Raw genomic sequence first — 14,556 nt, 5'->3', positions numbered from 1 at the left:
TGCGTGCAGGAAGCAGCGACCCTTCCGACCTATGTTCGTGAGACTTCTCACGCTCTTAAACTTTTCGATGATTTTAAGTTCCCTGTCCCCCACCGCTTTATTTCCACCATGGATGTCCAGTCCCTATATACTTCCATCCCCCATCAGGAAGGTCTCAAAGCTCTACGCTTCTTTTTGGATTCCAGACCTAATCAGTTCCCCTCTACCACCACTCTGCTCCGTCTAGCGGAATTAGTCCTTACTCTTAATAATTTCTCCTTTGGCTCCTCCCACTTCCTCCAAACTAAAGGTGTAGCTATCGGCATCCATATGGGTCCTAGCTATGCCTGCCTTTTTGTTGGGTTTGTGGAACAATCTATGTTCCGTGCCTATTCTGGTATCTGTCCCCCACTTTTCCTTCGCTACATCGACGACTGCATTGGCACTGCTTCCTGCACGCATGCAGAACTCGTTGACTTTATTAACTTTGCCTCCAACTTTCACCCTGCCCTCAAGTTTACCTGGTCCATTTCCGACACCTCCCTCCCCTTTCTAGATCTTTCTGTCTCTGTCTCTGGAGACAGCTTATCCACTGATGTCTACTATAAGCCTACTGACACTCACAGCTCTCTGGACTATTCCTCTTCTCACCCTGTCTCTTGCAAAAACGCCATCCCCTTCTCGCAATTCCTCCGTCTCCGCCGCATCTGCTCTCAGGATGAGGCTTTTCATTCTAGGACGATGGAGACGTCTTCCTCTTTTAAAGAAAAGGGCTTCTCTTCCTCTACTATCAACTCTGCTCTTAAACACATCTCCCCCATTTCACGTACATCTGCTCTCACTCCATCTTCCCGCCACCCCACTAAGAATAGGGTTCCCCTAGTCCTCACCTACCACCCCACCAGCCTCCGGGTCCAACATATTATTCTCCGTAACTTCCGCCACCTCCAACGGGATCCCACCACTAAGCACATCTTTCCCTCCCCGCCTCTCTCTGCATTCCGCAGGGATCGCTCCCTACACAACTCCCTTGTCCATTCGTCCCCCCCATCCCTCCCCACTGATCTCCCTCCTGGCACTTATCTGTGTAAGCGGAACAAGTGCTACACATGCCCTTACACTTCCTCCCTTACCACCATTCAGGGCCCCAAACAGTCCTTCCAGGTGAGGCAACACTTCACCTGTGAGTCGACTGGTGTGATATACTGCATTCGGTGCTCTCGATGTGGCCTTTTATATATTGGCGAGACCCGACGCAGACCGGGAGACCGCTTTGCTGAACATCTACGCTCTGTCCGCCAGAGAAAGCAGGATCTCCCAGTGGCCACACATTTTAATTCCACATCCCATTCCCATTCTGACATGTCTATCCACGGCCTCCTCTACTGTAAAGATGAAGCCACACTCAGGTTGGAGGAACAACACCTTATATTCCGTCTGGGTAGCCTCCAACCTGATGGCATGAACATCGACTTCTCTAACTTCCGCTAAGGCCCCACCTTCCCCTCGTACCCCATCTGTTACTCATTTTTATGCACACATTCTTTCTCTCACTCTCCTTTTTCTCCCTCTGTCCCTCTGAATATACCTCTTGCCCATCCTCTGGGTCCCCCCCCCCCTTGTCTTTCTTCCCGGACCTCCTGTCCCATGATCCTCTAGTATCCCCTTTTGCCTATCACCTGTCCAGCTCTTGGCTCTATCCCTCCCCCTCCTGTCTTCTCCTATCATTTTGGATCATACTTGTACCTCACTGTGCGATGCACATAGCAATAAAGTTGAATATGTTTCCGAATATATTTACAGAAAGGAGGCAGTTCCTAATACAATAAAGGAACCACAGGACAGCTTAAAACTTGACTACAGTTAAATATGGTAAAAAAAGTTCCCCTTGCAATCATCAGGGGATTTAAAGACTCATGAGAACCTAAAAGTTCCTGTACAATTCATTGTCACTGGGGGGTTTTGCTTCTCATTTTCACATTTCCAGATAATTCTAACTTTAGTCAGGATCTCGACTGACTCTGGTCCACTGACATATTGGCATTTACCTCAGGGTATTTTTAGGTCTGACAGGAAGAGCAGGGGATGATCCTTTGCTGCTGTCCAAAAGTTGTGGCAGATAAAAGAAAGCATATGAATAGTCATCATCACAACTATTAGTATGTCAAATGTTTTTACAGCCAGTGAATTACCGCAAAGCATCTGCACAGTGGTGCATTTTGAGAGTTTAGAAACAACACAGTATGTAATAAATGAGGAGATGATCTGGGTATATATAATGAATACATGGTAGGTAATTAAGAGAACACTTCTGATTTTTCTCTAAATAATGTCATGAGGCTGTCATGTGGTTCTAAGAATACACTCAGGGCTCAGATTAAATGTCTGAGCTGAACCACAGTACCTCTAAAAAATAGTACTCCTTCAGTGCTGCATCGAAAAGTGTGTTCAGATTTCTGAAGTGGGCCGTGAGTCAGCAGTACTACTCCAGCCTGACTGTCATTGCATGGTGTGCAGATACCATATCAATGGCAACACTCACAAAATACTGGAGGAACCTAGCAAGCCAGGCAGCATCAATGGAAAAGATAAACAGTCAACGTTTCGGGCTGAGCCCCTTTACCTCAGCCCGAAGTGTCAACTGCTCACTCTTTTCCATGATTACTGGCTGACCTGCTGAGTCCCTCCAGCATTTTGTGTATGGTGTCTGGATTTCCAGCATCTGCAGATTTTCTCCAGTTTGTGACTCTACCTATTTATCTGAATATTTGGAATGTGAATTCTCCATGTGTCCCAGGATATAGTTTACCACCATACGGGTGCAAGTTGAAGCAATGTTATCAACATACTCCTATACCTCCTCTGAAACATTTTGATGTAGAAACTTGCCTTGAAATTGTTGGAAACCCCTCTATTATACTCCCTGCATTATGTTGAGTCCTATTGGCCTTAAAGAATCAATACCAAGCAAAGCTTACGTCAGAAGAACTATGACAATGGCACCAGTGAACTATGTATCCAAAATGCTAACATACAGTTGTTCATTTTTTTCATGACCTTTTCTTTCAAAGCTGAAGTAATCACTCACCATTCATTCTGACATTGTTTTCACTTCTGTCTGGGACTAATTGTGTAATATGTTCCGGTGCCATGGGGATTCAACAGAAAACATTTGTCATAGGGATTTACTACTCCTCCTCTCTTGAAGGATTGGCTCCTTGGCAACAATTGTATGACAAATCCGAGTGTATTTGTTCCAATATCATTCTCAAACAGCAGTTTTACAGCAAACTTTGGGTGGCACTTGACATCTCCCATTTTATGAAGCAAAAAGCTATTGAATCCTTGCCAGATCCCTGCAAGGTAATTGGTCATGAACTATACATTAACAATGTAAAAACACAAGCACAAACAGCTGAGAGGATCTGTACAATGTTCATTCTCACAGCTGCAATGAGCAGTTCCCATTATACAAAGGCCTTAGTGAGCATTTCAACATTGTTTGACAATCAGACCTCTGTGAAAGGGCAAGAAATGACTCAGCTTTAACAATCCTGCCCTTGCAGCACAATCCACAACAATGGATGTTCCTCAGTATTATTTTACATCTTCTCGAGAACATAGCATTTGTTCTGGAGGAGGTGTGCAGTTAAAGTCTTCTCTTCTTGCACCCTTGGGCTAAGCAAGTAGAGATGTAAGAGTTTTGTTTTCCTAAGTGTGGCATAGTGTGGCAGTTGGCACACAGCTTTAACAACATGGGTCCTGTCCTGACCTCCAGTGTTCTCTGTGTGACGTTTGTGGCTTCTTACTGTAACTATGTGGGTTTCCTCGGGGTGCTATTATATCCTCACATATCCCAACAACATAAGGGTATATCGTGTGTAGGTCATAGATTCACAGAATCACACAACATGGAATCAGGTACTTTGGCCCAACTGATCCATGGCAACAAAATTTCCATCTCAGCTTGTCTAATTTGCCTGTGTTTGGCCTATATCCCTCAAATTCACCTTGCTACTAATCAGCTCTGGTGCACCTTAAGGTTGCATGCTTAGCCCATGGCTCTGCTCTCTCTACACTCACAACTGTGTGGCTAGGCACAGCTCAAACACCATCTATAAATGTGCAGATGACACACTATTGTTGGCAGAATTTCAGATGGTGAAAAGGAGGTGTACAGGAGCGAGATAGATCAGCTGGTTGAATGGTGTGCAGTAATGACCTTGCACTCAATGTCAGCAAGACCAAGGAATTCATTGTGGACTTCAGGAAGGGAAAGTCGAGGGAACACACACCAGTCCTCATCGAGGGATCAGCAGTGGAAAGGGTGAGCAGATTGAAGTACCTGGGTGTCAACATCTCTGAAGATCTATCCTTGGCCTAACTTGTTGATGCAATTACTAAGAAGGCAAGACAACTGCTATATTTAATTAGGAGTCTGAGGAGGATTATTATGTCACCAATGACACTCATAACTTTCCTATTGTTTACAAAGGAAAGGAAATAGAAAATAGGACACTACTGATGAAGGATTCCGGCCTGCAATATCAACTGAGTTATAAAAGAGAAAATTTTGTTTCATAAATCTTGTAACATTTCTCAAGGTTCTAACCAGCAACATAGTTAAGGGGAACATATGAATCTAGATTTGCAGGAGGACTTTGAAAGGTGTCACACAAAACACTATTGAACAAAATTATTATATGTAGGATTGGAGAAAATATATGTGCGGACTGAAGATTTTTATTTAAAAGTATGAGAACCGAAGGCAGGGATAAAATGTAATTTTCCGGTTGGGAGGCCATGATCAGCAGAGCGTGACATGTATCAGTGTGGTTCACAATCTGCATTGATAACTTGGATAAGGGTGCTGCATTTAATACATAGAATTTGGATAATGATCTGCAGCTGGGAGACAGCGTGGGTTAAAAGGAGGATGCAAAGAGGACTCATGGGACTGTCAACTGCTCAACCTTTGTCTATCACTCACACCCTGCTGGAGAAAACTGTTGTCTTTATGAGGCAGCATCTCCTGAAGATGCTATGAATGATGGGAAGGGGTTACCCCATGTAATAATAATTAAATAATAATGGCATCTTTCTTTGCATAGGATATTGGTAAATTCTACCTGGATTATTTGTATGATGATCTGTTTTCCTGTACCAAGGTAGCATGAATTTCAATAGGTTCAATAGTTACATTTAATGTCAGAGAAATGTACACAATATACATCCTGAAGTTCTTTTTCTTTGCAAACATCCACAAAAACAGAGGAGTGCCCAAGAAATGAATGACAGTTAAATGTTAGAAGCACAAAGCCCCCCCCAGCTCCCCCTTACATGCACAAGCAGTAGCAAACAATCAGCACCCCCCGCCCCAACAGCAGCAAAGAAACCATCAGCACCCTCCACCAAGCACTCAATCATGCAGCAAAGCATCAATAAAGACACAAACATGCAGTACCCCGAAGACTACTCATTCACCCGGTTATTCAACATACCACAAGCTCGCTCTCTCTCTCTCTCTCTCTCTCTCTCTCTCTCTCTCTAACAAGGGAAAAAGAGTTGTCCCTGTTTCACAGCGAGAGGGGAGACATAACAAACAACTCACTGATTTATGATGTTAAAAGTCTGTTGTGTTGTTTTCCAAGCTCTGCGCCCAGAGAGCTCAGGTCTATGGACACACAACCCACAGCAGCTAACTTACTGCTTCCAATGTTCCATGTTCTCTTGTGACGCCTCAGTAAGGGGCACCGGCCTTGAATCAGCCCATCTCCAGAGCCACGAAAATCCGGCACCCTGAAGGAAACGAGCAGGGCAGGTAGCATCTAGTGAAATGAATAGGTAGGCAACATTTCAGCTGAGAGCCTTCTAAAGATCTGGACAGGAGGGAGGAGAATAAAAAATGTAAACAGAGAAACTAGATAGTCTGGTAGGAACTAAAGGGATGTGGGTTACCTGAAATTGGAAAATTCAATGTTCATGCCTGTGTCTCCAGAACTCTTGCAGGATGTAATAGAGCAGATGCAGGGATTACGTATCCTCTGGCTGGGGTGCAGAGATAGTTTGAGAGGTAACTGCGAAGTGTGGTCTGGATCAAGCATGAACTGGTCTATTATCCTATACCCCATTACTTAAACTTTTCCTCTATATGGCACTGGCTAGATAGACTTTTCTGTTGGATTTTGTTTAGTACTGTAGCACAGCTAACCTAAATTATGTAGGGAAAGATGAAGAATTTTAACATGTGTAAACAGTAGATGTGAATGTGAGAGAAAGTTTGAAATAAACAGTCAGAAATGAGCTTTAGAAATGGACATTAGTCAATGGAAAAGAGATAAAATACAGCTGGAAGGGATAATAGTGGAAACAAAAACAGTTAGTGGCCATTGGTGAAATTTGCAGCTCCGATTAATCAGAATCAGAATCAGGTTCAATATCACCAGCATATGAAGTGAAATTTGTTGTCTTTGCAGCAACAGTACAATGCAATATATGACAGAAAAAAAACAAGAATTTCAGTAGGTAGATATTTATTAAATGGTTAAATTACATAAGTAGTGCAAAAATAGAAATAATAAAGTAGTGAGTATATTATGAGATGCTCCCAAATATGCCAGCCTCTGGGATTCAGATGCTCTAACTCTCCGGAGTGTGGTTAGCTGGTGAGGCCCCTTTAAGGTTTCAGAACAGTTCCGCTAATCGGCATCATGTTTTGGGCACCAAGAATTGAGTGATTAAGGAGCACCTGAACTGAAGTCAAGTCAAGTGAAATCAAATTTATTTATATAGCACATTTAAAAACTGCCCACGTTGATCAAAATGCTGTACAGATCAGAGCAGATAGCTAAAATCACAAATACAAGAAACACAGACATAACCAACAAGGCAAACAGCTTATAGGCACAAAAGAAACAACACAAGGGCCTAGGTCCCTCCTGGCACTTATCCTTGTAAGCGGACCAAGCGCTACACATGCCCTTACACTTCTTCCCTTACCACCATTCAGGGCCCCAGACAGTCCTTTCAGCTGAGGCGACACTATACCTGTGAGTCGGCTGGGGTGATATACTGTGTCCGGTGCTCCGGATATGGCCTTCTATATATTGGCGAGACCCGACGCAGACTGGGAGATCGTTTTGCTGAACACCTACGCTCTGTCCGCCAGAGAAAGCAGGATCTCCCAGTGGCCACACATTTTAATTCCACATCCCATTCCCATTCTGACATGTCTATCCACAGCCTCCTCTACTGTAAATATGAAGCCACACTCAGGTTGCAGGAACAACACCTTATATTCCGTCTGGGTAGCCTCCAACCTGATGGTATGATCATTGACTTCTCTAACTTCCACTAATGCCCCAGCTCGTATCCCACCCGTTATTTATGTACACACATTCTTTCTTTCACTCTCCTTTTTCTCCCTCTGTCCCTCTGACTATACCCCTTGCCCATCCTCTGGGCTTCCCCCCCTCCCGCCCCCCCGCTTTTCCTTCTCCCTGGGCCTCCTGTCCCATGATCCTCTCATATCCCTTTTGCCAATCATCTGTCCAGCTCTTGGCTCCATCCCTCCCCCTCCTGTCTTCTTCTATCATTTTGGATCCCCCTCCCCCTCCCACTTTTAAATCTCTTACTAGCTCTTTCTTCAGTTAGTCCTGACGAAGGGTCTCAGCCTGAAACGTCGACTGTACCTCTTCCTAGAGATGCTGCCTGGCCTGCTGCGTTCACCAGCAACTTTGATGTGTGTTGCTAGAAGAGATAGTAAGAGATTTGAAAGTGGGACTTCTCCAACTTCCGTTAATGCCCCACTTCCCCTTCGTACCCCAATCTGATATTTATTTATTTATTTATTTATTTCCCTCTCTCCTTTTTCTCCCTCTGTCCCTCTCACTATACTCCTTGCCCATCCTCTGAGATTCCCCCCTCCCCCTTTCTTTCTCCCTAGGCCTCCCGTCCCATGATCCTTTCATATCCCTTTTGCCAATCAGCTTTCCAGCTCTTGGCTCCATCCCTCCCACTCCTGTCTTCTGCTATCATTTCGGATCTCTCCCTCCCCCTCCCACTTTCAAATCTCTTACTAGTTCTTCTTTCAGTTAGTCCTGACGAAGGGTCTCGGCCCGAAATGTCAACTGTACCTCTTCCTATAGATGCTGCCTGGCCTGCTGCATTCACCAGCAACTTTGATGTGTGTTGCTTGAATTTCCAGCATCTACAGAATTCCTCGTGTGAACACCAACCCCGTATTGGTGGCGGTCTATTAAAATGGTGTGATCCACAGTATCGAACGCTGCGCTGATGTCAAGAAGAATTAGAATGGCAGGGTCACCTGAGTCGATAGAGAGGAGCAGGTCATCGTACACTTTCAGCAGGGCAGACTCTGTGCTATGATAAACCTTAAAATTGACTGAAATCTTTCCAAAATGTTGTTTTGGTGTAAGTAGGGCAGCAATTCACTGAGAATAACCTGAAGTTCGGTGGTCAACCATAAGCCTAACTAGAGATATTGTAATGTTTTGTTTTTACTCTGTTCGCGTTCCAGCTTGATACTATTCTCGATTCCAGCCTCAGATACACCAGCACTAGGGTCCCAGCTATCCTCATCAAGGTCTTTCGTCAGAAGACGGTATTCATGGGTTCAAACATCCATTCAGAAATTGGAAGGCAAAGGGCAGGAAGCTGATCCTGAATCATTGAATGTGTGCCTTCAAGCTTCTGTACCTCCTTCCTGACGCTAGCAATGAAAACAAGGCATGACCTGGCTAATGGGGATGCTTAACGATGGATGCCACCTTTTTGAGGCATCGCTCCTTGAAGACGTCCTGAATTCTACGTAGGTTAATGGCCATGATGGAGATAGAGTCCACTAATCTCTGGATACAAATCCAAAGCTAACCATCAGCCCTGTATCAAACTAATCCACAGTCTAATACAAATATTTCAAAGTTTCAAAAAACTGCGGAATGAAGTATCTCTCTGAGCTTGCCTTTAAAACCTATTGTCTATTAAGTTCATCTTCTCTGCTTCATTTGGTCTCATTAGCAGAGATTGGAAGGTTTTTAAAAAGAATGACCACAATCAGAGACAAAATCCATCACTTGTTTTTCATGCTAAAGTCGCATATTTCAGATTTCTTCCACGCTTTCTGTAGGAGGGCTGACGTGCTTCCCGAAGGAGCTTTGTGTTGGTGAGGTTGTAAAGGAGCTTTTGATAAAGGTTTTCAGTCTTTTCCCTTTGCATGCATGTTTTGTGTCTCTTTGCTTTCATGTGCATGTGTGAACATGTTGGGTGTAATATTTATTGTCAACACTGCACTCACTCTCAGCTTCCGGTTGTTTTTTCTATCAATACCTGATACTGATCTTAGTAAAACAAAAGCCTGTTGGGTTATAAACACAAGAGAGTGCAAATGTTGGCAATCTAGAGTAACACACACATAATGCTGGAGGAACTCAGCAGATCAGGCAGCATCTATGGAGAGAAATAAAGCGCCAACATTTCAGACCAAGACTCTTCATCAGGATCAATCAACTTCAAACAGTTAGTAAAGCCCACTGATTCTCAAGTTAGATTATGATGATGACTCTGAGTGATGAAATACCACCTTGTTGCTTGCAAGGATGCAATCCCTTTTCTCAGTTCCTACATTTCCACTGTATTTGTTCTTGTGATGAGGCTTTCTATTCTAGGACATCTGAGCTAGCCTCCTTTTTTGGAAAGCAGAATTCCCTACCTCCCGTTGCTATTGATGCAGCTTCACACACATCTCTTATATTTCCTGTCTGCCTTCCCTTGGCCAAACCACCCCCGCCCTCCTAGGATAGCACTCTCCTAGTCCTCACCTACCACCCCAAGAGCCTATGCAGCCAATGTATCATTCTCTGAAACTTCTGCCATCTTCAATGGGATCTCACTACCAGGCGCATCTTCCCCTCCCTTCCCTTTTCACAAGATTGCTCTCTCAAGGTCTCCCTTGTCGTCTCGTTCCTTTCACTAACCCCCTCCCGGCACTTATTCTTGGAACAATTCTCAGTATTATACATGCCCCTACACCTCCAACTTCATGACCATCCTGGACCCTAAGTGAGGTGATATTTCATATGTGAATCCATTGGTGTCACTTATTGGATCCAGTTTTCCTGGTTCTGTCTCGTCTTCATCAATGACACCTAAACCAGACTTGACCTCTGCACTTTACTCTGTCAGTCTTACCTACCAGATCTCCAGGTGGTGAGCCATTTTAACTCTACTTTCCAACTACCCCTTTTCCTGTTTTAAAACAATTGTTGGAAAGCAATTTTCTAGCTTGAAATTTACTGATATGATAGGTTAAACAGACTGCTATTAAATACTGCCAAGAGACTACATTATAGTATAATCTTTGCAAGATCCAAACTCCTCTCAAATGACTCGTGTTGTGAATTGTGATCAAATATTGTTGCTGTTTTAATGCAAGTTGTTGTCATCTTTTCATACCTTTCCATGTACAATGGTTAAGTAACAAGAAGACCGGAGAATAATACTCTTTCTCGTATGTAACTTCCCTCATTCCAACATAAAGTGTTACAGGTTCTACACTCGGAAAGCATTCTCATAACTTCAACAGTCCATACAATGTTCAGAGGGACACAGCTGGTGGCAAGAGAGGAAGCATACATTCAGATCCCAATTATCATCAACTTTAAATCAATAGATCTTCAGATTCCATATACCCAGAAGTGGGAATTAAAACCAACCACTCTGACCTACAGTTACATTTGTGACTAATAGTTACTGATTGCATCAGTCCTTTGCATCTCATATAAAGGAAAGCCTTCTGTCATTTGTGAACTGGTGGTTAAAATCTTCCAGGCTCCCTCTCCATGAAACAGGATGGGGAACACACGTGCTTGAGTGATGTCAGGGAGTATCTGTAGAAAGGGAAACAAAGTTCATGTTTCAGGCTTCCACTGATGCTTGGAGTATTGTGAATTCCACTTGGAATAATGTGAGCTGCGTTGGGCTGCTTACCTAAGAAGGTAAATGCTAACATTGGAGAGCGGTCAAAGAAGGTTCACAAGAATGATTCCGGGATTGAAAGGCTTGTCATATGAGGAGTGTTTGATGGCTCTGGGCCTGTACTCACTGGAATTCAGAAGAATGAAGGGTGATCTCTTTGAAATGTTGAATGTGAATATGACTCAATAGAATCAATGTGGAGAGGATGTTTCCTGTGGTGGGACAGTCTAATACCAGAGGGACACAGCCTCAGAATAGAGGGACGTCCTTTTAGAACAGAGATGAGGAGAAATTTCTTCGCCCAGAGAGGTCATTGGATATATTTAAGGCAGAGGTTGATAGGTTCTTGATTAGTCAGGGCATGAAGAGATATGGGGAGACTACAGGAGATTGGGGCTGACAGGGAAAACGGATCAGTCATGATGAAATGGCGGAGCAGATCCAATGGGCCAAATGGCCTAATTCTGCTCCTAGATCTTAAGGTCTTGTGGATGCTGCCTGGCCTGCTGAGTGATTCCAGCATTTTCTGCTTTTATTTTAGATTTCTGACATCTGTGGGTTTTTGCACTTACTGATGAGAACGTTGATGTGATAGATACAAAGCATATTGTCATTGTGATACTGGAGGATCATTGATACCTGTGAAACCTAAACCACACTTATTTTAACAAGCACATGGCTAACCCTGAGGTCTTACTTTGAACAACCTTCCAAGTATTCCCAGATGATTCCAATTTGGCAAGGTCCTGTACGGGCAGATAACTTGTTCATTCATACCAAACTCCTGTGTATCACTATTGAAGGCCAGTCATAAATCAGACCCATGGATGGCAAAACAAAATCTGACACACGATCAACTGCAGGTGCTGAAGCAACAGGGGAAAAATTAACACTGGAGGAACTCAAAGGGTCAGGCAGCATCTATGGAGGAAATTCGTCCAGATTAAAGGTCTCATGGTCTGTCCATTTCTCCCCATTGTTGCTGCCTGACCTGCCGAATTCCTTCAGGACTGTGTACTGAAACAAAAACAGACCTCAATGTAGGGGCATGTGATGGAAAGTCCAAACATACAAATTAAGAACAAGCAGAAGCTATTCAGGTCCACAAACCTGCTCAATCTTTCAGTAACATCATCATTCATCTCAGTGTAACCTCTGTTATGAACCCTTTCGATCAGAGGGAGACCTCAAAGCACCTCAGACCTCAGCACTCTACTTCACCTGAATATCATTAATTTACCTGATTGTGGCTTGTTTTACCTGTTAATTGCTCCCTGAAGTCTTGAACAAGCCTTTCCATAATGATATTCATTCTAGTGACCTGTGTAACTGCATTGATTCTTCTGTGAATAAACTCTTGTTGGTGTTTCATACTCAAGCCTTCAGTTACTCCATACCAGGTTTCATATGGCTGAGTTCATCATTACAGCTGTGTATGGCATCAGCCTGACAAGGAGAAGCTGTTGAGTGACATGAACATAGAAACATAGAAACATAGAAAATAGGTGCAGGAGTAGGCCATTCGGCCCTTCGAGCCTGCACCGCCATTTATTATGATCATGGCTGATCATCCAACTCAGAACCCCGCCCCAGCCTTCCCTCCATACCCCCTGACCCCCGTAGCCACAAGGGCCATATCTAACTCCCTCTTAAATATAGCCAATGAACTGGCCTCAACAGTTTCCTGTGGCAGAGAATTCCACAGATTCACCACTCTCTGTGTGAAGAAGTTTTTCCTAATCTCGGTCCTAAAAGGCTTCCCCTTTATCCTCAAACTGTGACCCCTCGTTCTGGACTTCCCCAACATCGGGAACAATCTTCCTGCATCTAGCCTGTCCAATCCCTTTAGGATCTTATACGTTTCAATCAGCTCCCCCCTCAATCTTCTAAATTCCAACGAGTACAAGCCCAATTCATCCAGTCTTTCTTCATATGAAAGTCCTGCCATCCCAGGAATCAATCTGGTGAACCTTCTTTGTACTCCCTCTATGGCAAAGATGTCTTTCCTCAGATTAGGGGACCAAAACTGCACACAATACTCCAGGTGTGGTCTCACCAAGCCCTTGTACAACTGCAGTAGTACGTCCCTGCTCCTGTACTCAAATCCTCTCGCTATAAATGCCAGCATACCATTTGCCTTTTTCACCGCCTGCTGTACCTGCATGCCCACTTTCAATGACTGGTGTATAATGACACCCAGGTCTCGTTGCACCTCCCCTTTTCCTAATCGGCCACCATTCAGATAATAATCTGTGTTCCTATTTTTGCCACCAAAGTGGATAACTTCACATTTATCCACATTAAATTGCATCTGCCATGAATTTGCCCACTCACCCAACCTACCCAAGTCACCCTGCATCCTCTTAGCATCCTCCTCACTGCTAACACTGCCACCCAGCTTCGTGTCATCTGCAAACTTGGAGATGCTGCATTTAATTCCCTCATCCAAGTCATTAATATATATTGTAAACAACTGGGGTCCCAGCACTGAGCCCTGCGGTACCCCACTAGTCACCGCCTGCCATTCTGAAAAGGTCCCGTTTATTCCCACTCTTTGCTTCCTGTCTGCTAAACAATTCTCCACCCACACCAATACCTTACCCCCAATACCTGTGCTTTAAGTTTGCACACTAATCTCCTGTGTGGGACCTTGTCAAAAGCCTTTTGAAAATCCAAATATACCACATCCACTGGTTCTCCCCTATCCACTCTACTAGTTACATCCTCAAAAAATTCTATGAGATTTGTCAGACATGATTTTCCTTTCACAAATCCATGCTGACTTTGTCCGATCATTTCACCGCTTTCCAAATGTGCTGTTATCACATCCTTGATAACTGACTCCAGCAGTTTCCCCACCACCGACGTTAGGCTAACCGGTCTATAATTCCCCTGTTCCTTTTTTAAAAAGTGGGGTTACATTAGCCACCCTCCAATCCTCAGGAACTAGCCCAGAATCTAACGAGTTTTGAAAAATTATCACTAATTCATCCACTATTTCTTGGGCTACTTCCTTAAGCACTCTAGGATGCAGACCATCTGGCCCTGGGGATTTATCTGCCTTCAATCCCTTCAATTTACCTAACACCACTTCCCTACTAACATGTATTTCGCTCAGTTCCTCCATCTCACTAGACCCTCTGTCCCTTACTATTTCTGGAAGATTATTTATGTCCTCCTTAGTGAAGACAGAACCAAAGTAATTATTCAATTGGTCTGCCATGTCCTTGCTCCCCATAATCAATTCACCTGTTTCTGTCTGCAGGGGACCTACATTTGTCTTTACCAGTCTTTTCCTTTTTACATATCTATAAAAGCTTTTACAGTCTGTTTTTATGTTCCCTGCCAGTGTTCTCCCATAATCTTTTTTCCCCTTCCTAATTAAGCCCTTTGTCCTCCTCTGCTGAACTCTGAATTTCTCCCAGTCCTCAGGTGAGCCACTTTTTCTGGCTAATTTGCATGCTTCTTCTTTGGAATTGATACTATCCCTAATTTCTCTTGTCAGCCACGGGTGCACTACCTTCCTTGATTTATTCTTTTGCCAAACTGGGATGAACAATTGTTGTAGTTCATCCATGCAAC

The sequence above is a fragment of the Mobula hypostoma genome, chromosome 7 (assembly GCF_963921235.1).
Source record: "Mobula hypostoma chromosome 7, sMobHyp1.1, whole genome shotgun sequence".
Taxonomy (NCBI): Eukaryota; Metazoa; Chordata; class Chondrichthyes; order Myliobatiformes; family Myliobatidae; genus Mobula; species Mobula hypostoma.
The sequence above is the reverse complement of the archived record's forward strand: the minus strand, read 5'-3'. Positions refer to the sequence as shown.